Raw genomic sequence first — 9,375 nt, 5'->3', positions numbered from 1 at the left:
CATAGTAACATTCACTATGCTATCTGACTACCCCCATAGTAACATTCACTATCCTATCTGACTACCCACCATAGTAACATTCACTATCTATCTGACTACCCCCATAGTAACATTCACTATGCTATCTGACTACCCCCATAGTAACATTCACTATCCTGATCTGACTACCCACCATAGTAACATTCACTATCCTATCTGACTACCCCCCATAGTAACATTCACTATCCTATCTGACTACCCCCCATAGTAACATTCACTATCCTATCTGACTACCCACCATAGTAACATTCACTATCCTATCTGACTACCCACCATAGTAACATTCACTATCCTATCTGACTACCCACCATAGTAACATTCACTATCCTATCTGACTACCCACCATAGTAACATTCACTATGCTATCTGACTACCCACCATAGTAACATTCACTATCCTATCTGACTACCCACCATAGTAACATTCACTATCCTATCTGACTACCCCCCATAGTAACATTCACTATCCTATCTGACTACCCACCATAGTAACATTCACTATCCTATCTGACTACCCACCATAGTAACATTCACTATCCTATCTGACTACCCCCCATAGTAACATTCACTATCCTATCTGACTACCCCCATAGTAACATTCACTATCCTATCTGACTACCCACCATAGTAACATTCACTATCCTATCTGACTACCCCCATAGTAACATTCACTATCCTATCTGACTACCCACCATAGTAACATTCACTATCCTATCTGAGTTAGTAACAACTATCCTATCTGACTAGGACCATAGTAACATTCACTACCTGACATGACTACCCACCATAGTAACATCCACCAATCCATATCTGACTCCACATTAATTGAATTTCCTTGCCAAATGACTATCTATTCAACCTTTTATAATCCATTCTACCTAACCATTATAATCCATTCTACCTGAACATGGTGATATGTAATCCATTATGATAAACCGATCTGTAATCCATTATGATCCACCATTATGATAAACCATGTGGTGATCTGTAATCCATTATGATAAACCATGTGGTGATCTGTAATCCATTATGATAAACCATGTGGTGATCTGTAATCCATTCTGACCTAAACCTGGTGATCTGTAATCCCATGTTAAACCATGGGTGATAAAACCATGGTGATCTGTAATCCATTGTCCTAACCATGTGGTCCACAGATAATTCTACCTATGTGGTGATAACCATGTGGTGCTGTAATCCATTTTCAACCATGTTCTGATCTTAATCCATTATGATAAACCATGCTGGTGATCTGTAATCCATTATGATAAACCATGTGGTGATCTGTAATCCATTCTACCGGCAAGCCATGTGGGTGATCTGGTAATCCATTATGATAAACCGTGTTGTAATCATTCTGGTAAACCTTCCTATGGTTTTAACCTTTCTGGTGATCTGTAATTTATGATAAACCATGTGGTGATCTGTAATCCCTAAACCATTGTTAATCCATTATGATAAACCATTGGTGATCTGGGTAATCCATTCTTAACCATGTGGTGATCTGTAATCCATTATGATAAACCATGTGGTGAGATAATCATTCTGATAAACCATGTGGTGATCTGTAATCCATTATGATAAACCATGTGGTGATCTGTAATCCATTCTACCTAACCATGTGGTGATCTGTAATCCATTATGATAAACCATGTGGTGATCTGTAATCCATTATGATAAATCTGATCTACCCCCCATTATGATAATGTGGTGACTATTCTACCTGTGGTGATCTGTAATCCATTATGATAAACCATGGTGATCTGTAATCCATTCTGACCTAAACCATGTGGTGATCTGTAATCCATTATGATAAACCTAACCATGTGGTGATCTGTAATCCATTATGATAAACCATGTGGTGATCTGTAATCCATTCTACTAAACCATGTGGTGATCTGTAATCCATTATGATAAACCATTCTGTAACCTGATAAACCATGTGGTGATCTGTAATCCATATGATAAACCATGTGGTGATCTGTAATCCATTATGATAAACCATGTGGTGATCATGTAATCCATTATGACTAAACCATGTGGTGATCTGTAATCCTATTCTGATAACCATGTGGTGATCTGTAATCCATTATGACCTAAACCATGTGGTGATCTGTAATCCATTATGATAAACCATGTGGTAATGATCTGTAATCCATTCTGATAACCATGGTGATCTGTAATCCATTCATATGATAAACCATGTGGTGATCTGTAATCCATTATGATAAACCATGTGGTGATCTGTAATCCATTATGATAAACCATGTGGTGATCTGTAATCCATTATGATAAACCATGTGGTGATCTGTAATCCATTATGATAAACCATGTGGTGATCTGTAATCCATTATGATAAACCATGTGGTGATCTGTAATCCATTATGATAAACCATGTGGTGATCTGTAATCCATTGATAAACCATGTGGTGATGATAAACCATGTGGTGATCTGTAATCCATTATGATAAACCATGTGGTGATCTGTAATCCATTATGATGATAAACCATGTGGTGATCTGTAATCCATTATGATAAACCATGTGGTGATCTGTAATCCATTATGATAAACCATGTGGTGATCTGTAATCCATTATGATAAACCATGTGGTGATCTGTAATCCATTATGATAAACCATGTGGATGATCTGTAATCCATTATGATAAACCATGTGGTGATCTGTAATCCATTATGATAAACCATGTGGTGATCTGTAATCCATTCTGATAAACCATGTGGTGATCTGTAATCCATTATGATAAACCATGTGGTGATCTGTAATCCATTATGATAAACCATGTGGTGATCTGTAATCCATTATGTAATAAACCATGTGGTGATCTGTAATCTATTCTACCTAACCATGTGGTGATCTGTAATCCATTATGATAAACCATGTGATGATCTGTAATCCATTATGATAAACCATGTGGTGATCTGTAATCCACTATGATAAACCATGTGGTGATCTGTAATCCATTATGATAAACCATGTGGTGATCTGTAATCCATTATGATAAACCATGTGGTGATCTGTAATCCATTCTATGATGATAAACCATGTGGTGATCTGTAATCCATTATATGAAACCATGTGGTGATCTGTAATCCATTATGATAAACCATGTGGTGATCTGTAATCCATTCTACCTAACCATGTGGTGATCTGTAATCCATTATGATAAACCATGTGGTGATCTGTAATCTATTCTACCTAACCATGTGGTGATCTGTAATCCATTCTGATAAACCATGTGGTGATCTGTAATCCATTATGATAAACCATGTGGTGATCTGTAATCCATTATGATAAACCATGTGGTGATCTGTAATCCATTATGATAAACCATGTGGTGATCTGTAATCCATTCTACCTAACCATGTGGTGATCTGTAATCCATTATGATAAACCATGTGGTGATCTGTAATCCATTATGATAAACCATGTGGTGATCTGTAATCCATTATGATAAACCATGTGGTGATCTGTAATCCATTATGATAACCATGTGGTGATCTGTAATCCACTGATCTGATAAACCATGTGGTGATCTGTAATCCATTATGATAAACCATGTGGTGATCTGTAATCCATTATGATAAACCATGTGGTGATCTGTAATCCATTCTACCTAACCATGTGGTGATCTGTAATCCATTATTAGATAAACCATGTGGTGATCTGTAATCCATTATGATAAACCAGGTGGTGATCTGTAATCCATTCTACCTAACCATGTGGTGATCTGTAATCCATTATGATAAACCGTGTGGTGATCTGTAATCCATTATGATAAACCATGTGGTGATCTGTAATCCATTATGATAAACCATGTGGTGATATGTAATCTATTCTACCTAACCATGTGGTGATCTGTAATCCATTATGATAAACCATGTGGTGATCTGTAATCCATTCTACCTAACCATGTGGTGATCTGTAATCCATTATGATAAACCATGTGGTGATCTGTAATCCATTATGATAACCCATGTGGTGATCTGTAATCTATTCTACCTAACCATGTGGTGATCTGTAATCCATTATGATAAACCATGTGATGATCTGTAATCCATTATGATAAACCATGTGGTGATCTGTAATCCACTATGATAAATCATGTGGTGATCTGTAATCCATTATGATAAACCATGTGGTGATCTGTAATCCATTATGATAAACCACGTGGTGATCTGTAATACATTATGATAAACCATGTGGTGATCTGTAATCCATTATGATAAACCATGTGGTGATCTGTAATCTATTCTAGCTAACCATGTGGTGATCTGTAATCCATTATGATAAACCATGTGGTGATCTGTAATCTATTATGATAAACCATGTGGTGATCTGTAATCTATTCTACCTAACCATGTGGTGATCTGTAATCCATTATGATAAACCATGTGGTGATCTGTAATCCATTCTACCTAACCATGTGTTGATCTGTAATCCATTATGATAAACCATGTGGTGATCTGTAATCTATTCTACCTAACCGTGTGGTGATCTATAATCCATTATGATAAACCATGTGGTGATCTGTAATCTATTCTACCTAACCATGTGGTGATCTGTAATCCATTATGATAAACCATGTGGTGATCTGTAATCCATTATGATAAACCATGTGGTGATCTGTAATCCATTATGATAAACCATGTGGTGATCTGTAATCTATTCTACCTAACCATGTGGTGATCTGTAATCTATTCTACCTACCCATGTGGTGATCTGTAATCCACTATGATAAACCATGTGGTGATCTGTAATCCATTATGATAAACCATGTGGTGATCTGTAATCTATTCTACCTAACCATGTGGTGATCTGTAATCCACTATGATAAACCATGTGGTGATCTGTAATCCATTCTACCTAACCATGTGGTGATCTGTAATCCATTCTACCTAACCATGTGGTGATCTGTAATCCATTATGATAAACCATGTGGTGATCTGTAATCCATTCTACCAAACCATGTGGTGATCTGTAATCCACTATGATAAACCATGTGGTGATCTGTAATCCACTATGATAAACCATGTGGTGATCTGTAATCCATTATGATAAACCATGTGGTGATCTGTAATCCATTATGATAAACCATGTGGTGATCTGTAATCCATTCTACCTAACCATGTGGTGATCTGTAATCTATTCTACCTACCCATGTGGTGATCTGTAATCCACTATGATAAACCATGTGGTGATCTGTAATCCATTATGATAAACCATGTGGTGATCTGTAATCCATTCTACCTAACCATGTGGTGATCTGTAATCCATTATGATAAACCATGTGGTGATCTGTAATCTATTCTACCTAACCATGTGGTGATCTGATTCTCTACCCATGTGGTGATCTGTAATCCACTATGATAAACCATGTGGTAGTCTGTAATCCATTATGATAAATCATGTGGTGATCTGTAATCCATTCTACCTAACCATGTGGTGATCTGTAATCTATTCTACCTACCCATGTGGTGATCTGTAATCCACTATGATAAACCATGTGGTGATCTGTAATCCATTATGATAAATCATGTGGTGATCTGTAATCCATTCTACCTAACCATGTGGTGATCTGTAATCCATTATGATAAACCATGTGGTGATCTGTAATCTATTCTATAACCATGTGGTGATCTGTAATTATGATAAACCATGTGGTGATCTGTAATCCATTCTACCTAACCATGTGGTGATCTGTAATCCATTCTACCTAACCATGTGGTGATCTGTAATCCATTATGATAAACCATGTGGTGATCTGTAATCCATTATGATAAACCATGTGGTGATCTGTAATCCATTATGATAAACCATGTGGTGATCTGTAATCCATTATGATAAACCATGTGGTGATCTGTAATCCATTATGATAAACCATGTGGTGATCTGTAATCTATTCTACCTAACCATGTGGTGATCTGTAATCCATTATGATAAACCATGTGGTGATCTGTAATCCATTCTACCAAACCATGTGGTGATCTGTAATCCACTATGATAAACCATGTGGTGATCTGTAATCCATTATGATAAACCATGTGGTGATCTGTAATCCATTATGATAAACCACGTGGTGATCTGTAATACATTATGATAAACCATGTGGTGATCTGTAATCCATTATGATAAACCATGTGGTGATCTGTAATCCATTCTACCTAACCATGTGGTGATCTGTAATCTATTCTAGCTAACCATGTGGTGATCTGTAATCCATTATGATAAACCATGTGGTGATCTGTAATCCATTATGATAAACCATGTGGTGATCTGTAATCTATTCTACCTAACCATGTGGTGATCTGTAATCCATTATGATAAACCATGTGGTGATCTGTAATCCATTATGATAAACCATGTGGTGATCTGTAATACATTATGATAAACCATGTGGTGATCTGTAATCCATTCTACCTAACCATGTGGTGATCTGTAATCCTATTCTGATAAACCATGTGGTGATCTGTAATCCATTCTACCTAACCATGTGGTGATCTGTAATCCATTCTACCTAACCATGTGGTGATCTGAAATCTATTCTGATAAACCATGTGGTGATCTGTAATCCATTCTACCTAACCATGTGGTGATCTGTAATCCATTCTACCTAACCATGTGGTGATCTGTAATCCATTTTACCTAACCATGTGGTGATCTGTAATCCATTATGATAAACCATGTGGTGACCTGTAATCTATTCTACCTAACCATGTGGTGATCTGTAATCCATTATGATAAACCATGTGGTGATCTGTAATCCAATATGATAAACCACGTGGTGATCTGTAATCCAATATGATAAACCATGTGGTGATCTGTAATCCATTCTACCTAACCATGTGGTGATCTGTAATCCATTATGATAAACCATGTGGTGACCTGTAATCTATTCTACCTAACCATGTGGTGATCTGTAATCCATTATGATAAACCATGTGGTGATCTGTAATCCATTATGATAAACCACGTGGTGATCTGTAATCCAATATGATAAACCATGTGGTGATCTGTAATCCATTCTACCTAACCATGTGGTGATCTGTAATCCATTATGATAAACCATGTGGTGACCTGTAATCTATTCTACCTAACCATGTGGTGATCTGTAATCCATTAGGATAAACCATGTGGTGATCTGTAATCTATTCTACCTAACCATGTGGTGATCTGTAATCTATTCTACCTAACCATGTGGTGATCTGTAATCCACTATGATAAACCATGTGGTGATCTGTAATCCATTATGATAAACCATGTGGTAATCTGTAATCCATTATGATAAACCATGTGGTGATCTGTAATCCATTCTACCTAACCATGTGGTGATCTGTAATCCATTATGATAGAACATGTGGTGATCTGTAATCCATTCTACCTAACCATGTGGTGATCTGTAATCCATTATGATAGACCATGTGGTGATCTGTAATCCATTATGATAAACCAGGTGGTGATCTGTAATCCAATATTATAAACCACGTGGTGATCTGTAATCCAATATGATAAACCATGTGGTGATCTGTAATCCATTATGATAGACCATGTGGTGATCTGTAATCCATTTAGGATAAGTAATCCCTCTCACCCCACCCCCTAAGTTTTAGATGCACTATTGTTAGTGACTGTCCCACTGGATGTCATAAGGTGAAACCATTTGTAAGTCGCTCTGGATAAGAGCGTCTGCTAAATGACTTAAATGTAATGTAAATGTTCTACCTAACCATGTGGTGATCTGTAATCCACTATGATAAACCATGTGGTGAGCTGTAATCCATTATGATAAACCATGTGGTAATCTGTAATCCATTATGATAAACCATGTGGTGATCTGTAATCCATTCTACCTAACCATGTGGTGATCTGTAATCCATTATGATAGACCATGTGGTGATCTGTAATCCATTATGATAAACCAGGTGGTGATCTGTAATCCATTCTACCTAACCATGTGGTGATCTGTAATCCATTATGATAAACCGTGTGGTGATCTGTAATCCATTATGATAAACCATGTGGTGATCTGTAATCCATTATGATAAACCATGTGGTGATATGTAATCTATTCTACCTAACCGTGTGGTGATCTGTAATCCATTATGATAAACCATGTGGTGATCTGTAATCTATTCTACCTAACCATGAGGTTATCTGTAATCCATTATGTTAAACCATGTGGTGATCTGTAATCTATTCTACCTAACCATGTGGTGATCTGTAATCCACTATGATAAACCATGTGATGATCTGTAATCCATTATGATAAACCATGTGGTGATCTGTAATCCACTATGATAAATCATGTGGTGATCTGTAATCCATTATGATAAACCATGTGGTGATCTGTAATCCATTATGATAAACCATGTGGTGATATGTAATCTATTCTACCTAACCGTGTGGTGATCTGTAATCCATTATGATAAACCATGTGGTGATCTGTAATCTATTCTACCTAACCATGAGGTTATCTGTAATCCATTATGTTAAACCATGTGGTGATCTGTAATCTATTCTACCTAACCATGTGGTGATCTGTAATCCATTATGATAAACCATGTGGTGATCTGTAATCCATTATGATAAACCATGTGGTGATCTGTAATCCATTATGATAAACCATGTGGTGATCTGTAATCCATTATGATAAACCATGTGGTGATATGTAATCTATTCTACCTAACCGTGTGGTGATCTGTAATCCATTATGATAAACCATGTGGTGATCTGTAATCTATTCTACCTAACCATGTGGTGATCTGTAATCCACTATGATAAACCATGTGATGATCTGTAATCCATTATGATAAACCATGTGGTGATCTGTAATCCACTATGATAAATCATGTGGTGATCTGTAATCCATTATGATAAACCATGTGGTGATCTGTAATCCATTATGATAAACCACGTGGTGATCTGTAATCCAATATGATAAACCATGTGGTGATCTGTAATCCATTCTACCTAACCATGTGGTGATCTGTAATCCATTATGATAAACCATGTGGTGACCTGTAATCTATTCTACCTAACCATGTGGTGATCTGTAATCCATTAGGATAAACCATGTGGTGATCTGTAATCTATTCTACCTAACCATGTGGTGATCTGTAATCTATTCTACCTAACCATGTGGTGATCTGTAATCCACTATGATAAACCATGTGGTGAGCTGTAATCCATTATGATAAACCATGTGGTAATCTGTAATCCATTATGATAAACCATGTGGTGATCTGTAATCCATTCTACCTAACCATGTGGTGATCTGTAATCCATTATGATAGACCATGTGGTGATCTGTAATCCATTAT

This window comes from Oncorhynchus gorbuscha, linkage group LG19, assembly GCF_021184085.1.
Source record: "Oncorhynchus gorbuscha isolate QuinsamMale2020 ecotype Even-year linkage group LG19, OgorEven_v1.0, whole genome shotgun sequence".
NCBI lineage: Eukaryota > Metazoa > Chordata > Actinopteri > Salmoniformes > Salmonidae > Oncorhynchus > Oncorhynchus gorbuscha.
Note: the sequence above shows the minus strand (reverse complement) of the source record.